Source organism: Lupinus angustifolius, chromosome LG15, assembly GCF_001865875.1.
Source record: "Lupinus angustifolius cultivar Tanjil chromosome LG15, LupAngTanjil_v1.0, whole genome shotgun sequence".
Lineage (NCBI taxonomy): Eukaryota > Viridiplantae > Streptophyta > Magnoliopsida > Fabales > Fabaceae > Lupinus > Lupinus angustifolius.
The window spans coordinates 16372170-16391745 of NC_032023.1; the positions used below are offsets into that span (position 1 = coordinate 16372170).

The 19576-nt window shown below is 30.6% G+C and overlaps 1 protein-coding gene across 1 annotated transcript in view; it reads right to left on the minus strand.

The window, feature by feature from the left end:
- LOC109328396 (F-box protein SKP2A-like) overlaps positions 12125-19576 on the minus strand; it is an 11860-nt gene continuing 4408 nt past the window's right edge. The window contains exon 6 of the mRNA XM_019561848.1: positions 12125-12135. The gene's annotated coding sequence lies outside the window, so the exon portion shown is untranslated. The remainder of the gene's footprint in view (positions 12136-19576) is intronic.

Genomic DNA, 19576 nt, shown 5'->3' on the forward strand with positions numbered 1-19576 from the left:
GTACCTTAATTAATGCAATATTACACTCTCTTGGAAAGGATATTAAATCAAATTTTGAAATGTGCAATTATAGGATGTGATATAAAGTCATTTAGTGCCAAAGATATCATATATTTAATGTTTTTTTACTATAATTTAGGATATTTTCTTCTCACATGTTTTTTTTCCGGAATATATAGTTGTTTTCCCAATAAAATCCGCTTTAATGATTCGAACATTCGGTCTAATATGATATTTGAGAATCTAGTGGAATCTTATACCACTAGATAAATGTGTGAATATATATTTAAACTAAATCTATTAAAGTAGAGGAAATTATCATAGGAACTTGATGGATGATTTCAAACACAAAATAACAGGTTCATAACTTCATATCATAATAACATTCCCACTCAGACATACACAGCAACTGAAACAAAGAAAACACAAGCTAGCATAACTCCTTAAACTTTATTTATTTAGGTATCCAAATTCCAGCATAATACTTCACTCTTCATCCCCAGTTAGACATCCAAGCATCCAGACGCCTTTGCCTTCTTTCAGTCTGTGACCTAATATAACACCAAAAAAGACACTCTCCATATAAGTTTTGAGTTGAAATATAATTTTAATCAAGGAGTTTCCATATGCATAAAATCATTCAGTTACAAATACAGTAATAGCAAGAGGATCATCTGTTTGAACTTTGAACCCATTGAATTCAGAAAGCTTTTTTTTATAATGAAAATTTTATTAAGAAGAAAAAGAATTACAACCAAAAACAAATAATCCATGTTACCTTCTTGTCCATAAATTCTTTCTTGACCTCTTTTTTCATCTGAGTGCCGAAGATTTTCAAAGCTTCCTCCTGCGCAAAGAATATCAAGAAAATGTTAAAAAATGTGAAATATATATATATATATATATATATATATATATATACACATATATATACAACACAAATAGAATGAATTGAGTCAATAGAGTAAGAAGAGAAAAAACTCAAACCCTGGCTAACTTCAGATCCTTAGCAGACATGGTTTTAGGTCCATATTCATCAAAGGAAGGCTGCTTTTCAAATACGCGTGAGAGAGGAGGACGAGGAGGCAATGATGCTGATGGGTTCACCATCTTTCCCTTCTTCTCAGTCTGATTACTCATTTTCACTATAAGAGAAACAACACCCACACCCCTCTTATATATACTATTATACTGTACTAATTAATAAAGCTTTTAAGTAAAGTAGAGTGAGAAAGTCATTTAACTTTTTATTTCCTTAATTTGTGAGAGAGGTGTGTACTTTACAAAAGCAAAAAAACGGATAATCTTTGACAAGTAAGAAGGAGGAGAGAAATTAACGTGGCAGCCATGGCGTGCTAGAAACTAAAACGCATTCACAAATGACAAAGAACGTTGGAGAAAGGCTTATTTTAGGGTCTAAAAACGCATGGAACAACCAGGCATGCAGTAGAAGCCAAAAAGGTTGCCAACTTAACATGGTCTGGTGGGGTTGTACAATTTATCATTATTACTTTCTTGCAAGGAAAAACAATTAAAAGAAGGAGATGAATTAGGATCCTCTATCCCAAAATCTTCATTTTACATCTTTTAAATTAATTATATTTTACTAAATATTATCAAAATGTTATTTTTTATTTTTTTAAGTATACGTAAGTGTAAGCTTTTCATTGGACTAGGACATAATGAGACACAAAATGTGAGACAACTGATCTCTAATCTCTGATTTTACAAGATTAGATGTCCTAAATAAATTATGTCTCATATCTCTAATCAATTAAATTTCATAAAATTTCATAAAGTAATATGAAAATATTAATATTAAGATTTTTCTTTTTAATTAGATGGGACTCTAATTGGGTGGGACAAGAATGGAACATATGATGATAGTTGAATATAGAAGGAGATCATCTTAGATACCACAACATATATTTGATAGAGTAATAGTTGGAGGAGTAATTTTGATGGCTCAAAGGGCCTAAATTTTAATATATATTCAGTTAATCTATATTTGAACTTAATGGATAGATTTTAATCCATTAAATTTATCAATGAATCAACTTTAATAGATTGGATAGATAGATATCCAATTCATTTGATTTTTTAAATTAAAACTAAAATCATTTTTAAAAAAACTATTCTTTTAAAAAATTATCATTTCAATCAAACATTTTATAACATCACTTAAAAAACACTTTTAAAAATCTTCTTCTGGAAAAAAAAAATTAAGAAACGCTTTGTTAAAAAAAATTATTCTTTGAACTTTAATTTTTGCAATATTCTACGAACATGTGACATATAAAGTTTTATGGGTAAATAATTTAACAGATTCTTATATATGCTATGCATTTAAGAACATATTTTTAATATTAATTACATTAATATATCTTATAATTGGTCTCAAATTAATAAAAAATTAAAATTAGAGATGAGAGGATAAATGAAATTGAAAAACAAAGAATATCACTTATAAATGTATGTTTTTTGAATAGATAGGTTATTTATCCAAATGGAAATATTCATGAATATCCATTGTATATAATTGATAAGTTTAAATTCATTTATTACTAAATTTATCAACTTAATTATGATTATTAACTCTAATAGATGTATTTAGTTTTCTTGTATTTGAATAGATTGTGGATAATTTTGGCATGCACCTCTAACTGTGTACAGTCTATGACTATCCACCTTCCATATAATTTCATTTGCTGATCCAACATGATAAGTATTTCTAACCGAAATTCCGCCAAAAATATCGAATTTATAGACTTAGATTTAACCACCTTGATCCAAATAGCCGGGAGACAATGACAACAACAGTGATATAGTGGCAATAGTGATAGTGATAATATAATAAGAGTTATAATTGTGGTTGTGGCGATAAGAATGATAATAAAAATATATAGTATAAGTTAATAGGGTATTAAATAGATGAATTTGAATCGAGATTTAATGGATGAACAAAAATAATTCAACAAATCCATTAAGCCATATATAAAAGTATCCCATTAATTCAACTTAATGGGAATATATCCATCCAATAACAAATGTTAATAGAATAGGTGGATGAATAAATGCATTAATTTAAAGTATATGTTTTTTAAATTATTCTATTTCAATAAAGTTCTCCTTCCTAAAATAAATTTTCTCTCTCTAAAAATATGTGCTTGTCATTAAAACTTGTGTTTCATTCAATGAATGGGGTTCTCTGTCAAATGAATCAGACTCCTCTTTATTATTGGAGAGGTCAGTCAGAGTTTTTAATGTATATTGAAGGTTAAAAATGTAATTCAGTATAAATCAAAGAGATAAAAATATTTTTATTTTTTAGTTTTCATGTGTATTTTTACCTTACTGTCATCTCCAGTAATGAAGAGGAGTCTGACTCCTCTCAAATAGATTTGATGTAAGCGGATATATTGTGTTAATATATTTTTGTCACGCTAAAAGTGTTTTGTATTTTTTTGAAAGTTTAGAAACAAGAATAAATTAAACTCACATCTTTGTTGAGATTTAATGAAATTATTGTTAGAAATTTATAATTTCAAATTAAGGTGAACATCATATATTTGATACAATGATATTGACTATTTATTTCGGGATTACATTATAAGTGATCTAATTACTACCACCTCATAGATTTCTAAAAGTTGATAATGAATATGAGCTTAATGGGTGGATACCCATCAGGTTAACCAATAGGGGATAATGGGAACCCTAAAAGTTAGCGCAAAAGGAAGGTTATGGTCCCCAACACACCAAATCAAATTCAGTTTTCTCCTCGCCCCATCAGAGAGAAAACACAAGTCCCAAGAGGAATCAGAGATTTGGTTGAGGAAGACCATCATACCACAAAACTTCTTTTAGAGACGTAGATCAAATGAGCACATCTAGGAACATGGATTCAGGTATGACACTGCACCCTTTGTTTCATATATGTGTGTGAGAATCATAAGATTCAAGATCCCAATATTAGTATTTCATCAATCATAAAGAATTTCCAACAATTATTATATAAATGACCATTTGTAAATTTGTACATAAAACTTTATTATGCAATCAATTTTCTTTATATATTTAAGTAACATTTTGTAACGCCCCGAAAATCATTTCATATTTAATATATTTAATCTCTTAGGAAAATGAGTAAATTTTTCTTTCCTTTTTTTTCTTACAAATCATTTTCACTTTTACCTTATTCCATTTTCAAGACGTCACATTTTCAAACCTTGCGGAAATAAAATTCTTAATACATTGAAGATAATTAAATGAACACAATTATTTTCTGAATATTTCTCATTCATAAAATTCTTGAATAAATACATAATTGTTTACAAGGCGAAATCTAATCATCGCCACAAATAAAAAAACTGAAAATACAATGAAAATAATGACGGGGCATTGGGTACCTCAACAAGTTCATATCACAACAAACAAAAGAGAAACCTCCTAAATCGGAGGTGCACCGGAAGCCTCGCTAGGGTCTTCCTCCACCTCTGAGTCAGAATAGATCTCAATGACCTCAACTAAATTTTCTATGCAGATAAGCTCTACATAGTTGTCGTTGTCTTCCTACTCATCCACTTCATTCGCTCCCCAATCCATCGAGGGGTCTGGGGTGTACCCCCTTGGCATGGCCCCGTCTGTCTCTCTTGGCGCCGATCCTAATGATGAGAATCATGTTTGGGGCCAGGTCCTAACAAATTCTGGTACGCCTCGAGCTTCAGCCGGTACAGAAAGTTCAACGTTTGCAGGTCTTCGGTCGGACAAAGTGAATGATGTCTTCCGAACTGCGTAGTAAGGTGGAAAATGCAGAACTGAGTCATTGCTTACCCAATCTAGCTCCAGGTCGCAAGGACCTGTGTGAGTGTGTCAATTACCCTCAACACTTCATGTCCCCTCCTGGGACATAGTGAAGCGACAACCTCGGATAAGTGTTGATGGGTCTATCTGAACATGCGTACAAATACACCAGAAGAAAATAGAGGGAGTAAAACATCTATGAAAAACTTGTCATCGACATCGTGGAATTATACGGAATAATACACCAAGACAACACACGAGTATAGATATATCATGTGATCAATATCAAAGAATATCATGTATGTAATGTGATGCATGAGTCCACCATCCTTACTCCTTTATCCTCCCAATAACTATTTGGAAATAACCGAGAGTACAGTTCCCATAACAAGCCGATTTGGTCGCACCAAAATTATTCCTCGCAATGATATATGATTGATTGGTTCCAACGAAACTGTCCATTTCAGGATGGTGTCGTATCAAACACTTTATGGGCATCTCTCTCATCGATCCTGATTGTAAAGAGGGATTGTCAGAGATCGTTTAGTTTGCGCTGTGAGCACTGTCCGATCCAACAGAATACCTCATCTAGGAATACATGGGACTCGTCTCACCTAAACTCTCCCTCAAGAATTTCCTGATGAATTACTGCCATTTTTTACCATGGATATACACCCTAACCGAAATTAGAAAATTATGTCTTTTAATCCATCTTTTCTAGAGATCTGTCCATCCTAAGACACCTCCCGTCGGGAATGATTCTAGTGGGTCCCGATCTTAACATATAAACAAAAAAATACTAATTTCGACACCACTACGAACCATCGTTGAATTATCCTAGAAGGTTCTCAAGCCAAGCCTCTTACGGTCAGACAATCTCGCTGCATGTGCACAACATAATACTTCTCACCACCATTGCGAACTATCGTTGAATCATCCTAGATGACTCCTCTAGCCAAGCCTCTTACGGTCAAACGATCTCGTTGCATGGGCATAATATCACACCTTCGCACCTCGCCTTTAACAAAGCAATTCCTTACTTTTATTACTTTCAAGAATTTCATATAGTTATTTACCTTTACAACTTCTTGATAGCAAACATGTCATTAGGCTCTCGTATATATGAGAGTTATCGTTCAGAGGACTTAAAAAGAAGGCATGTTTGTATGGAGCTCTCTCGCTCAAGCGAAGGCACATCCATTTTTAAGGCATTTGTGGCTTAAGCGAGAGTTGTCTCACTTAAGCGAGAAAACAATCAGTTCTCTTGGTGCCTATTTTAGCTCAAGCGAGAGTTGTCTCGCCCCGAGCTAAAACAATCGTTTTCTCTAGACACTTCTCGCTCAAGCGAGAGTTGTCTTGCTCAAGCAAGAAGAGCCTGAATATCATTTTAATTATTTTTCTCAAGGAAAATATTTCTCATTTATATCACATGTTTTTAAACCTTGAATTTAACAATTATCACATACATATCATTCCCATAATAATCATTCAAACATTATAATTCAAGAGTAAACATGTATTTGCATATATAAACAGGACATAAATCGGTATAAGAAATATTGTTGTACTTAATCCAAACAAACAGACAATTGATTAAGTACAAGCTTTCTTAATACTCAAGACAACTCCAAACTTGTGAGGGAGTTTGGAGGTCCTGATGCATATTCGGACACCACTGTGTCACGATGCTTTCTCCCTCACCTGAGTGTATCGGGTCGTTAGGTTCTCTGTTTGTAGGTGAGCTTACTTGATCCGATATCCTCTCGAACTCTTCATTACAGCAAAATAACGTTAATTAGTTAACTGACGATAATAATTATACTTACGAAATAACTTTTTACGTGAAGATAAAGCTTCCGATTTAAAATGAATTTAATTGCTTTCGTCCATCCGATTCAAGGTTGAATATCCTTGAATCATCATTTGTCATTGAAAGTCTTACAATCAAATAACATTTTTTAAAGTAAGATTTTCAATAAAACTTATATCAGAATTATATCGTAATCTGTGGATATACATCAGGCTAGTTCCCAAGAAAGAGAGGTGGGTCGTAAAGACACCCTTAAATACCAAGTCTTTCCTTAGACATAACCTTTCTAGACATATATTCCCACTTCATTATATTTTTCCGATAGTTCATAAATCTTCTTTTTTGTAAGTAAAACATTTTTACTAAAACTAACCTTTTAAAATAGAGAAAAAGATGTATGCACAGACAGTGTATAAGTTTTATACACTGTCACTGCATCATCCACCATTGATATTTAATTGTTATTGCCTTTTCAACAAAAGTAATCTAAATTAATTGTGGATGATGGAGCGCATGTGTATAAATCTTTACACCGACAGTGCATAAATTCTATACTCTTTAAAATAAGATCATTAAGTTAGACTTATCATTTTTAAAGTAAGTCAATTTAAACAAAATCAATACTTTTAAATCAATATTTTTTAAGTAAATCTTACCATTTTAAAGTAAGTTCACTTAACTAAGATTCAACATTTTTAAATCATTTTACTTCATAACACTTTAAGTTTATAAAGTCAAGACTTTTAGGTAAATCTCATTATTTCAAGTATACTACTAATACAAATTTTCATGAACATCTTAACGCCTCCAAATTTTTTTGGAAAAAACCTCAATGGTTAGTAAGTGTTAATTTCAAAGTCATGAAAATAAATCCTAAGGTAAGACTTTCTATTACTTTAATATCCAAAACTTCGCAACACTTTAAGTTTATGAAGTCAAGACTTTAATAAATCATCTTTTATCCCAAATCATTATTTTAACTTGGAAATCAAAGAGTAAAATATGCTAAACCATTTTTAAACATAATACTTTCTAAAAATAAAACATTTTTAACAACAACTTATCATAAACTTTCAAGAATAAAATACAAACTTTTTCCTAAACACATTAAAGGTTCCTTTGATGTTAAAATCATCACCTTTAAACATATTCAAATACTAACAATAACAATAATTTCTAATATTTCCAAACAAATAACTCATTTAACCTTGTCCAAAGATATAGTTTTTCCATCTAAGAACAATGAAGAAATTTCAAGATTTACAAAAGTCAAAAACAACATAAAGGTTCATATGATTTTATTATCATCACATTTAGTTATGTCTTCATAAAATACTTAAAGAACAAATACAAACTATACTTGATGAACAACATAATAAAAGCTCATAACTTTCTATGAAGTATGAGAAGAAGATGAAGAAGAGAAAATAAAAGACTACATTAGTTTGTATAGGGAATTTAGTGTAAAATTGAGAGAATGGGTGAGGCATTTATAGGAGAGTCTCACCCTCGTCAAATCAGAAAATTTAATACAAAGTAAGTAGATTTAGACTAGCATAGGTGATTTGTCTAATGGTGGTGGAGTTAGAGGATTTGTTGAGTGATTTAGGGGCTTTTGGAAGCTTTTGCATTACTTGTGTAACAAGTAAGTGACTCATGAAATGATGACTTTCAACTTTATTGATATGATGTAATTTCCCAATAAACGTCGTGTCTGAATATTTTCGGATAGTTTCGTCCGGAAATATACAATCTCCCGATTTAGGACATTTGCCCGAAACATCGAAACTTAAATTTTGAGGTGAAAAATATCTACAGATGAGTTACAGACAAACTTGGTGTCTATTTTGACTAGAAATAATATTTCGAAGCCAAAAGCGAAATCGGGATGCGATTCCGAGTTACAAAACTCAAAAAATTGGCAAAAACTCGATAAAACGACCTGAAATCGTCTCGGAAACTTTTATTCTCCAAAAATCTTGAAAAAAATAGGGCAAGCAATAAAATCATAATACAAGACTTTAACTCATGTGGGGTTTAGCCTAAAACATTATTGGTTAATTTCTATAATTAATCCATTAATACTAATTAATTAATTAAAAGTGCTCAGAAAAACACGGTGTTACAATCTTCCCCAACTTATAAAATTTTCATCCTCGAAAGTTAATCATACCTTATAAGAAAACAGATGGGGGAATGATTTCTTCATGCCACTTTCAACCTCCCAAGTAGCTTCTTCTCCATTCGCCTGACTCCAAATTACCTTAACTAAGGCGATTTCTTTGCCTCGCATAGTCTTTACACTCCGATCGGAAATTCTCAACGGCAAAGTCTCGAAAGTGAGATTAATCTTTAACTGAATTGAGCCGGGTTCAATAACATGTGATGGGTCAGAATATACGTTGTAGTTTTCGTTGGGATCTGGCAAGACTAATACAGGCGTTGTGGTCAACCTATCCTTCAACTCTTGAAAACTTGATTCGCACTTCGTCGTCCAGACAAAGGGTTTGTACTTCCTCTTTAGTGTAGTTAGCGGCAAGTTTAACTTTGAAAATCCTTCAATGAATTTCCTATAATACCCCGTTAATCTGAGAAAGCTTCTGATCTCCGTCACCGACTTCGGAGAATTCCATTCCATTACCGTCTCCACTTTCGGAGGATCCACGACAATTCCTCCTTTCGAGATTACATGACCAAGAAAACTTACCAACTCTAGCCAAAACTCACACTTTGAAAGTTTGGCATATAGTTTATTGTCCTTCAAAATCTGCAATGCCACTCACAGATGTTCGACATGTTTGTCTTGATTCTTTGAATAAATCAGTATATCATCGATAAACACGACTACAAATGTGTCGAGGTATGGATGAAAAATCTTGTTCATGTAATCCATGAATACTAGAGGGGCATTGGTCACACCAAATGGCATTACGAGATATTCGTAATGGCCATAACGCGTCCGAAAAGCTGTTTTCGGAATATCTTCTGACTTTACGCGTATTTGATGATACCCTAATCGAAGATCGATCTTTGAAAATATTTTAGCTCCTCTCAGATGGTCCATCAAGTCATCAATCCTTGGCAACGGGTACTTGTTCTTAATGGTTGCCTTGTTCAGTTGTCAGTAGTCGGTATACAACCTCATATTATCGTCTTTCTTCTTTACAAACAAAACTGGAGCACCCCACGGAGAAACATTCGGTCTGACAAACTGTTTCTGCAGCAGATCCTCCAATTGTTTCTTCAACTGTCAACTCTAACGATGTCATCCTATAGGGAGCTATAGATATTGGTCCAGTTCCAGGAACGAAATCAATAGCGAACTCTATCTCCCTTAGTAGAGGTAAATCATGAATATCATCCGGAAAGACTTCAGAGAAGTCCCGAACCACTGGTATACTTTGAATTTCTCCTCCTTCTTTCTTCTTCAGCGATGCTAACATCATGAACACTTGGGCTTCCTCCTTCAAGAACTTCTCCATTTGATTGGCAGTTGTGCTTTTGGTTTCATAACGAGGTTCTACTGGGTCTTTAGGGTTGCTAAAGACTACCGTTTTGTTAAAACAGTTCAAGAGAACATGGTTATTGGATAGCCAGTCCATTCCTAAGATGATATCTAATTGGGATAAGAGTAGACATATCAGGTCTACTAGGAAAGTTCTGTTATCTAATATTATGGGGCATTGTGAACATACAGTTGAGACTATGACAGGTTCGTCTGTGGGTGTTGACACAACTAGATCATATGGTAAGGGAACTATAGGCAATTCTAATTGGTTAACAACATCATGGGATATAAATGAATGGGTCGCACCCCAATCAAACAGTACAGATAAGGAAATCTCACTAACAAGACATGTACCTTGAATGAGATCTTCATCCTCCTTGATCTCAGCTCCGCTCATGGTGAATACCCTTCCTTTGGCCTGAGGTCTGGCCGCCCGAACAACATTCACTCCTTTCTTCTTTAGCTTAGGACACACCGGCTTGATGTGCTCGGTTGGTTGTAGTGATAGCAAATAGGACAGTTGGCACTGAAATGCTTTCCCTTGCACTTCGAGCACCAAGGTGATGAGTTGTTGTTGGAGTTCCCAGCCTGAAAACCTTGGTTGTTGTTGTTGTTGTTGTGGTTGTTATTGTTTGATCGGAATAATTTTTGTTGATTTCCACATGGAAATCCATATGGTTTCTTGTTGTGGTGGAAAGGCTTTCCCCTTCCACGATTCTGGCCTAAATTCCTCCTCTTCAACTGCGTTTGCTTAAAAGAGTGTTGTTAAATATAAAAAAAATTAAAATTGTTTAGTCGTCATATTATGTTCAACTTTTTATCATGGAATGGCAAATAACATAATTTACTTACCAAATATGAGTTTTTGTTGTTTCAAATCACATACCTTAATATTCTATTTTAATAATATTGGTTGGTGATTTATAATATATTTTTTGAAGTAATAAACAATTTCATTTTTCGTATATGTATGACCAAATTGTATTATATATGAAAAACTAGCATATGAGTTTCTGTTAACAAATTGGATTATTTTTGTGTAATATTTACTCGAGTTATATCTTTCAAAGTAAAATTAAATAATTTCATAAATGCATACTAAGTAATAACTAAAACAAACGTTTTTTTTAACATATGACTTTTACCACCACTAATTAAAGCAAGTGATGTTAAATGTGTGATTTTTAAAGGCTTATTATAATGAGTATTGTTAATATGTCACTTTTAACAGCATTTATTTAAGCAAACGTTGTTAAATAGATTCAATTCAACAGCACTTGCTTAAAAATGTGTTGTTGATTATCTTAAGCAAACATAGAACAACACTACTTGAAGAAAATGATATAAAAGTTATATCCATCTATCAAATTTAATAGCACTTGTTTAAAATAGTATTGTTAATTATCTTCGGTATTCTATTTAAGAGCGTTGTACTAGAAAACGCTGTTAAATGACTATTCTTAAATGCGAATTCTAGCATAGTAACTTTTGCATTTAATATTTTAAAGTTGTTAAAACATATAGATTGTTTGACTAATGCAGTAGTTAACCTTGAGTTTAAACAATCAATTATCCATCATTTATATATATTGTTTTTATTTAAAAGTAAATTATAATTAACATAAAAGTGATGAATGATATGGTCAAAGTTTAAAAAATATTGTCATACATTATTTTCTAAAAAAACACAAAAAGAAGCATATGGATTTATAAATAAGTTGCTTGCTAAATGGACAATGTGTTATAGCCAACACCACCACTTCACTCTCGCTATAACCATTACAACCACATTATCACCAACACCATCATTTCACTTTAGCTATCACCATCTCCCTGACCACTACACCACATCATCATCATGAACAGTCCACCTCATCTCTACCATCATAGTTATTAGGGGTGTAAAAGTTTGATCCGGTTTAGTTTTTGGTGCATTTTAGTGATTGAATCGAACACAAACATATGGTTTAGTTCCGTTCAATTAACCGCAAATTTAACTATAGGAACCGAACCGCTCTTGAATGGTTCAGTTTCACGGTTTTTCAATTATTTTTTTATAATTTTTTTTGCATCAATTGCAAGTTCAAAATGTATTATAAGAGATTTTGTTTATCCATAAAAGGAAAAAAACTACTATTATTATTATAAAAAATTATGAATCATATATAGATGAGTAAAAAATTTGAAACTCATAATGGTTTGTTAGTAACATGTATAACAATTATGTAATTTATTGAGAAAAAATGAATTATCATATATAATAATACAATCCACAATTTGTAACATATATATCTACCAGTAACAAATATATCAATTAGTAAAATATAATAATAGTTATATATATAACCTTACAATTCATAATTAGTAAGACATATATACATGTATAACAATACATGGTATATGTTAGTTTCAAACTCAATACCACAAAAGTTGAAAGATATGTTCCAAATCGTGATACTAGAAAACAGTTTAGTAAGGAATAACATATATAATACTACTATAATAACAATTTAGTATATATATAACATTACAATTCACACAAAATTGGATGAAGAATTTAAACAACAATAGAACATCATTTTATAGTATTTATTTCTTTAGTATGTGGTTCGGTTCGGTTCCAACGGTTCCTAAATTTCTAAAACCATAAACCGAACTGAACATAAATGGTTCCTTAAAAAATAACCAAACCGAACCGAACCACATTTTGCGGTTTGGTTCAGTTTGGTTTCATCGGTTTCGCGGTTTAAACCGGAACCACTTACACCCCTGATAGTTACCATCATCCTCACATTGTTGCCTTCATATTATTATCATCACCACCATACCTATAATCACCATTTTCACCACCACTACCACATCACTATCATTATCACATTGTAGACATGCACTAATCTATAATCATTGTAGTCATCACCATAACCACCATCCCATATTACCACATCATTATTGTCACGGTCGCACTACTACCACATCTTGATTATCATTTACACATTTTTTAAGGCTGATGGTGCAACTACACCACAGAAACTATATTAACAACCAAAGCCAAATACAAAGAAGATCCGATTACAAGTTTTTGTAACCTATAATTAGGCAAGCCTAAAGCATTCCTAGATAGCTCCTTACGAATAAAGAGTGGCATTGTGTTCCACCAATTGAAGGATTTAGAGCTAACTCTAGAGTTAGCTAATTTGTCTCCATAAGAATTTTCTTCCCTAAATAAATAAGAGATTTTGAAGTTCACAAGGGATGTTAATTTCCTCCACCGAGACCACCTATTCTGCAGCTTTCAAGGGACCATGGCTTTACCTTTGAAAATCTTCAAAACCAAGATTAAATCACACTCTAACCATAAGTAATTCTGACCTTTGATGTGGGCAAATTCTATTGCCATAATAGTTGTGATAAGTTCAGCATAAAGAGCCTCTTGGATGTCATACTACATAGCAAAACCAGCCAGAAAATTACTCAAGCTATCTCTGAAAATTCCTCCTCTTCCTCCAGCATGCCCGGAGATCCATGAGCAGCCCCATTTGTGTTGACTTTGATCCAACCCAACTGAGAAGGACACCAAATGACCTCAATAAATTTGGAGCAAGATTGAGATTAATAGGAACCTTAATATCTCTACGGATGTGAAAGTCTCTTAAAGAAGAATTTGCACAGGTCTTGCAAGAAAAACCAGAAAGAGAGATGTCACTTTAATCTTAGCTATTGCTTGGTTTGCATTTATAATTTTGTCCTCATACCTGTTTTTATTCCTGCAATACCAAACAGTATTAACAACATGTGTGATGCTTGCAGCTAAAATGTTTTTTATCTGAGGATTCTAGTTCATGTTGCATGCTAATAGAATTGAGTTTATAGATGATTTATCCAACTAGATTGAGAAAATATTACTTAACCAGTTCCATAGAGAATAAGCAAAGGGGCATTGCAAAAATAAATGTCCAGAAGTTTCAGATTGACCCCTCCCTGCAGAGATTACACATAGAAACTAATTCACATCCTCTTTTCCTCATGTTTTCATCATTTGGAAGTTTCATTTGAATCAATCTCCAGGTTATGAAAGATTTGGAAGGAGGAATTGCAGAAGACCAATTAACTTTGCACCAGTTTAACTTGTTAGCTAATGTAGTTAAATGAGAAATAACATTTTCATAGTGAGCAAACCATCAGAAGTTCCTTGCCAAACCATTTTGTCTTGACTTTGTGAGATTAGGATGTTGGTAATTTTGTTTGAAATTTCAGGGAAGTAGAAGGAATAATCCATTTGGAATCAATGATGAAGTCTGTCATTGATGTAGATAGATTTTGATGCATCTCCATTGGAATTGTTAGAGATTCAACCAAAGGCTTACCCAACCAATTGTGCCTCTAAAACCTGATTTTCTAACCATTACCAACTAGCCAACTGGAGTTCTCTTGAGCAGTGAGCCAATTTTCTTTAATTCTACACATATATTAAACTAGCAAGTTACTCGTGCGAATGCATGGGCGATATTTTTTACCATATGATTAAGAACATATATATATATATATATTATATCTATATTATTTTTTTAAGATAAGGAACAAATTCAAATTTTGTTATTTTGAAATTGATATATCTTTCAAAATTCAATGTCATTCGTTGTTCAACATCACTAATATTAAATATACACAATATAATATTGTGGAAAAACTTAATTATATGATGAGTTAATAAGTTGAATTTTGGTCATCATTAGTATTACACATATCAATAGAATCAAAATTATTGTATTCATTTTTAACACCTAATATTGCGAAGTTTAGAAATATTTGCTTCAACTTAATAACTGATTGAATTAAAGTATAAAAAATTTTATTTTGAATTAAACCAAAAAAATCATGTATTTGTTCCAGTGTTGTTAGAACCGGACCGGACCGGACGGTCCGACCGGTCTGACCGCTGACCGGACTTGAAAACGGCTTTGGTTTGCCATCTTAACCGGATGAGAGTTGGACCACTTTGAACTGGAAAAAATTCGGTCCGACCGTGTTAAACCCGGTTAAACCGGATTAACCCGGGAAGTAAACCGGACGGCTCACTTAAAATAAAAAAAATGGGACAATGTTCTAATATTTTGTTTTACTGCGGTCCAAAAAAAAATAAAGAGATATTATTTCAATATAATTATACATAATTATTAATTATATAAAGTTTTACATTTATATATAACTATATATTTATAAATAAAAATTATTAATTATGTATGAAATCACCCGGTTAGACCGGACGGTTTAACCGTTTAAACCGGTTAAACCTAATACGGAATCTCTGCTGGTTTGACGTCCGGCTCGGGTTTCATAACACTGATTTGTTCAATAACTTCAATTGGATTATAAAAACTCTTTGGTTATAAAAACTCTTTATTTTTTTAGCGATCTTGTAGATTGGATAAGTACTTTGAACTATGACATCTATTGGATTATCAAAATTAACAAATGTATATGTCATTAGATATGTAATGACGTAGTTATGAGAATTGTAAAAAAAATTATAATTTAACTAATACATACTAATGTTATTATATTTTTGTGTTAGCGATTATGTACAACTACAATAGTTTATTATAATATTTTAAAATTATATCATTGTCTTGATTATATGTCTTCATCCATATAGTTTTTATACAATAATATATTAATGATCCATAGGGAGTGACAGATAACACATAAAATGATTAAATGATATTAATTGGGATCATTTTAAATTCTATTTAAATGTGTAATTACTAAGTATCACATTTACTATAATTAAAATATGTTTTCAAATTTCCTAACAACTTTAATATATAAGTTTAAAATAGAAACTAAATCATCGTAATTAAGAGGAGAGGTCCACTAACTACAAGAATACCCTAGCCATCAATTATAGAGAAATCTAATTGTTTGAATTAGTGAGTAGATTTAAACTATTAGTTATCCCTATAATTGATGACTAGGATAAGGAGTAAGTGTAAAAAACTTACTCTTATAGTAAATAGATCTCTGCTCCATAATTAGTACTCCCAATTCCTTAATTATAGAAATTTCATTTAATGTATTTAAAGTATTTTTCAAAATTTCATAACAACTTTAATACATAATTTTAAAGTAGAAACTAAATCATAATTAATTCATGTTTATAACGCATGATTTACGTTATATTCCATTATTATTTATAATAATTCTTCTTTATGATATATTTTAATTTATGTTGGTAATTGATTCTTTCTATTTTGAAACTGATTCGCAAATTTATATTCTATTTCTGTAACTTATACAAAAAATTCAAACTACTATATTTCTTCATGAGTTTTGAATCATATGCTATATTATTTATGATGTTAAAACAAAATGAAATTAATTATTATTGCACAAATTTATTAGTTATAATTCTACAAATTTATCTACATAATTAACATTGCCTAAAATTTAGAAATCATAAATAATTTAAACAAAATATAAATCAAATCAATTGATTATGACAATAAAAATTTATTAGTTACAATTCTGCAAATTTATGTCAATAATGAGGATTGCTTAAAAAAAATTAATATGATAACACATTGTTTCAATTAATAATAATTAGTATGTTAGTATTTGTTGTGGGTGATAGTCAAATATGAAATCTCCTTCACTCTTTTCCTAACAATCAAATCACATTATAACTCATTTGTTATTGTTTTAAGTTTGCTATGGGTGAGGCTCGAACCCACAACTTCATCCACCTCATTCCTTAAACTCTTTCAGCTTAACTATCATATCATCTTACGACCCTCAAACATCATTATTATTGCTCTAAATTCTTTATTTCGTTATTAATGCCACAATTCCATAATTCTAGGAAAGTAAGAGAATTATCTACATTTTTTCTAAATAGTACTAAAAATTGTTAATTTTATGAAATAAATTCTTTGTCCATCATTTTTACGTGAAGAAAAATTTCAACTGATTTCCATCTTAATTATAATGTCATAGTTTATTCTTTCTATGAGTAATAAGATTGATTTCCTACTATTTATCTTTTAAAAATGATTGAATGATATTAATTGATAATGTTCTAACATCTATTTAAATGTGTAACTACAACTAATTCCATTTAATGTATTTCAAATATTTTTCAAATTTTCATAACAACTTTAATACATAATTTTAAAGTAGAAATTAAATAATAATTAATGCATGTTTATAACGAATGATTTACGTTATATTCCATTATAATTTATAATAATTATTCTTTATGATATGTTTTGATTTATGTTGGTAATTGATTATTTCTATTTTGTAATTGATTCACAAATTTATATTCTATTTCTGTAACTTATACAAAAAATTCAAACTACTCTATTTCTTCATGAGTTTTTTGAATCATATGTTATATTATATATGGTGTTAAAACAAAATAAAATTAATTATTATTGCACAAATTTATCTGCATAAGTAGCATTGCCTAAAAATTAGAAATCATAAATAATTTAAACAAAATATATATCAAATCAATTGATTATCACAATCAAAATTTATTATTTTTAATTCTACAAATTTATGTCAATAATGAGGATTGCTTAAAATTTGAAAATCATAAATAAATAAATAAATGTAATAAAAATGAAGACATATGAAAAAATCATATATAGGAATGCTAAAAATCGAGAAATAAAGAACAAAGACATTATATTGTATTGTTGACAACTCAAACAATACAAATTTCTAAGCAAACAATTAAATAAGGTAATGAGGTTTAAATAAAATTCCGAAGATGATGACTAACAATATGTGTTTCTGAAACATGCAAAACAAAAAATTAAAATAATGATTCTTTGAATATATAAGTAAGATAAAATATATGAATAGAGAAAATTAACTTGCAGAGATGCTTGAGGGAAGAACCAAACTATAAATAAAGAGAGAAAATAATAACAATGAGATAAGATGAGGAGATAAATATATTGTTAACAAAAATAAATAGACAAATAAATGTAATATTGTAAGTGAATGTATAATATAATGGAGATTGAGTACATACCATATGTTTTGAAGGTTTGATCTTCCTTGAGAAATATACATTTGTTTATCAGACGCTAAAGGAGAAAATTGCTGGAAGAATATATCAACAAAATATAAGAACAGACCTACAAAATAAACCAAAAAATCAATGAAAAATCAATATTGTAAGTGAATGTATAATATAATGGAGATTGGGTACTTACCATATGTTTTGAAGGTTTGACCTTCCTTGAGGAAGATACATTTGTTTTTCAGACGCTATAGGAGAAAATTGCTGGAAGAATATATCTACAAAATAATAAAATTAATGAGAACACGTCTATAAAATAAGGAAATCAATGAAAAATTATACAAAAAATCAATAATAAAATAAGAACAGATCTATAAAATAAACAAAAAAATCAATGAAAAATGTATTAAAGATCAGATCTACAAAATAAATAAATAAATACACTTTAAAGAGGATGATTGAAAGAGAAAGAAAAAAGATGATAATGAAGATACATATGAAATGAAACTCGAGAAAAAAAAGATTGTTTAAAGAAAAAGAATGTTGGAAGAGAAAGAGAGCGTCATAGATCTCAATAACAATTCAAAGGTATTACATCTTAAAAAATGCAATAAAAAAGCCTTTAAAAGATATGAGATAAAATGCAATAAAATGTATTAAATGCAACAATTGTCAAGAAAGGACAAATATAACGTGAGAAAGTACATATGATTACCATGGAACCATTTAGGAGAGGGGAAAATGAAGGAGGAAATGACATATGGCAATTGATGAGGTGGCATGAAGGAGGAGATGTCATGTGGCAATTGATGAGGTGGTTGGAATTTATCTATGACCTATATAACAAAAAAAAGTTTCATCACATACATGTGTCATCACCTCCTTGAATTGCCACATGTCACTATCACAACAAAAGTTTTCTCACTCAAAGAATTATACCACCTCCAATACACTCCACCACGCCATAACATTTGTTATTATCTCTTGATACATCTCTTTATCCTTTATTCTTCTTCTTTGTTCCATATTTTCTCTCTATCATTTTATTACTAATGATGAGAGAGAGATGAGTGAAAGAGAGATGAGATTCTATGTTTTTTTTTGTTTTACATTGTGGCTCATTTATTTTGTTGTACAACCTGAATTATGTTACTTATGTTATGATTCATTCTTTCATTCTTCATCATACAATCTTTCAATCTTCATTATACAAATAGATAAATATAATGAAAACTCAGGTTATAATTCATTAAATTTTACCTTCATTCACTAATAGGAATGTGACTTCTTATTTGTTCTCTCACTTTCTTATTCATTCATTCTATTTCATTCCATAATTTAATCTTACGTTTGTCATTTGTCGTCTTGTAGTAATATTGATAATAATTTGATTGATTATGAACTTAAATGCTATGATTATATTTAA